Source organism: Mizuhopecten yessoensis, unplaced genomic scaffold, assembly GCF_002113885.1.
Source record: "Mizuhopecten yessoensis strain PY_sf001 unplaced genomic scaffold, ASM211388v2 scaffold10715, whole genome shotgun sequence".
In the NCBI taxonomy this organism is placed as follows: domain Eukaryota; kingdom Metazoa; phylum Mollusca; class Bivalvia; order Pectinida; family Pectinidae; genus Mizuhopecten; species Mizuhopecten yessoensis.
The window spans coordinates 13,668-16,202 of record NW_018408685.1 but is presented as its reverse complement, the minus strand read 5'-3'; the positions used below and the strand labels follow the sequence as shown (position 1 = coordinate 16,202).

At 37.5% G+C, this 2,535-nt stretch overlaps 1 non-coding gene across 1 annotated transcript; it reads left to right on the top strand.

The window, feature by feature from the left end:
- The first annotated feature begins 2,242 nt into the window (after positions 1–2,242).
- On the top strand, positions 2,243–2,324 carry Trnal-aag. Its single transcript has one exon. It is a non-coding gene; the product is annotated as a tRNA-Leu (tRNA).
- Positions 2,325–2,535: the final 211 nt, after the last annotated feature.

Below are 2,535 nucleotides of genomic sequence, written 5' to 3'. Positions count from 1 at the left end.
ATAATGGCACAGATCCCAAACCCCATGGTCCGTTTGTATGTGTATGATAAACAATAGCACAGATCCCAAACCCCACGGTCTATTTGTATGTGTATGATAAATAATGGCACAGATCCCAAACCCCACAGCCCCGTTTGTATATGTAGGATAAATAATGGCACAGATCCCAAACCCCACGGCCCCGTTTGTATGTGTAGGATTAATAACGGCACAGATCCCAAACCCCAAGGTCTGTTTGTATGTGGAGGTAAAATAATGGCACAGATCCCAATCTTCGCGGCCCGTTTGTACGTGTAGGATAAATAATGACACAGATCCCAAACCCCACGGTCTGTTTGATTGTGTATGATAATTAATGGCACAGATCCCATTATGTGTAGGATAAATAATGGCACAGATCCCAAATCCCATGGTCCGTTTGTATATGTATCATAATTAATGGCACAGATCCCAAACCCCACGGTCTGGTTGTGTGTGTAGGTAAAATAATGGCACAGATCCCAATCTTCGCGGCCCTTTGTACGTGTTGGATAAATAATGACACAGATCCCAAACCCCACGGTCTATTTGATTGTGCATGATAATTAATGGCACAGATCCCAAACCCCACGGCCCCGTTTGTATGTGTAGGATAAATAATGGCACAGATCCCAAATCCCATGGTCCGTTTGTATGTGTATCATAATTAATGGCACAGATCCCAAACCCCACGGCCCCGTTTGTATGTGTAGGATAAATAATGGCACAGATCCCAAACCCCACGGCCCCGTTTGAATGTGTAGGATAAATAATGGCACAGATCCCGAACCCCATGGTCCGTTTGTATGTGAATCATAAATAATGGCACAGATCCCAAACCCCACGGCCCCGTTTGTATGTGTAGGATAAATAATGGCACAAATCCCAAACCCCACGGTCTGGTTGTACGTGTCATGGGGTTCGGAATTTCACATACCGGCAAATATAAATGTACATGATAAAGATATTGACCATTTTTTTTTTTACTAAATTCAGGTCGCTATACAAAGAGAAATTCCCGACCAACAAGTATAAAACTGTTTCATGATTACAGGGCAAAGATATTGAGTGTGTATTCGTTTATGTCTTATTATAGTTTCGTCGTTACTAGCTTTCATGAATTACCGAAAAAAACTACCAGTTTTTTTAACTAAAATGCAAGACATGTCTTGCTTAAATGTCGACGATTGACCGATATTTCTGTGACGATGTCTAATATGAGTGTCTGGGTTGTAAAGCAACCTCTGGAAATCAACAAAAAGTTTCATCTTGCCAGGTCTTTGCCTTATCCTGAAAGTTTTCTAAAAAGGTATCATTCCTTTATAACAAATATCATATCTGTGTATTCTATATAATACCTGTATAATCTATACTATACCTGTGTAAATCCATATCATACCTGTATATTATGATATGATATATCTATAATCTGTTTTATCATCAATTTTGTTTTCTCAAACATATCAAAATCTTTATTCCAAGTTGTGGATACAATTATTAAAATTGGTATATGAAGACAAAACAAACATAATATTTGTGTTAAACAAATATAATATTTAATTCGAGACTTTTAGTTACGACTCGTCAGACTAACCAGACATTGAATGTAGGGGTCTGTACGTGATAACTCATATCATATGGTTTTTTTATTTATTACTCAGGAAGGTGTTTATTTTCATATTTCAAATATTTTTATAATAACCCACTTGTTCTCTTACCCTAATTGACATACTGTTTTAGTGATCTTATATAAGTATATAGATATAAAATAGTTTAAGTATTTTTATAGTCGTATGAATAGCTCTACGGAGCTAATGTTTTTTGTTTAATACACGACGTTAAATACAAATTCTTGTATCTTGCATTCCACAATATCAGGGGTCTTGAAGTATTTGTACAGTTCTTGGAACAGCTAAACGTCACTTAAATGTTTGCTTCTTTCGATTGTCTGTAGCTATTTGCTAGGCGTGAGATGAAGCGCCAGTTGACACTGATCCCATTTGCGTTAATAATCTTATAAACGCGTTTTTTTCTGGTATATTTATATGTGTTTTGTTTCAGTCGTATACGATTCAGGACAATTTTATGGTTATCGAATGGTGCTTTACAAATATTGTACGTTAAAGCCGCCCGTTGCTACCGTTAATATGTATGTTACCCTTAGGAAAAGTAATTCATATGCATGAAGCAACCTAATAACATATAGTAGCGGCATGTACGTAACGGTAGCGTGGCCGAGCGGTCTAAGGCGCTGGTTTAAGGCACCAGTCTCTTCGGAGGCGTGGGTTCGAATCCCACCGCTGCCAAGATTATATTTTGCAGAAAATGATTAATCAGATAGCTATAATGACTGAATGGAGAAACTATATGTATGTCACACCATATCACTACGATAAGAGGCCCAATGGGCCTGCATCGCTCACCTGGTAATAATCTCAAACTTGTAACATTAAAAGTGGACTAAAATAAAACTACATGCAAAAGACCAGTGTTTATGACTTTAAAAGATTTAAGCAC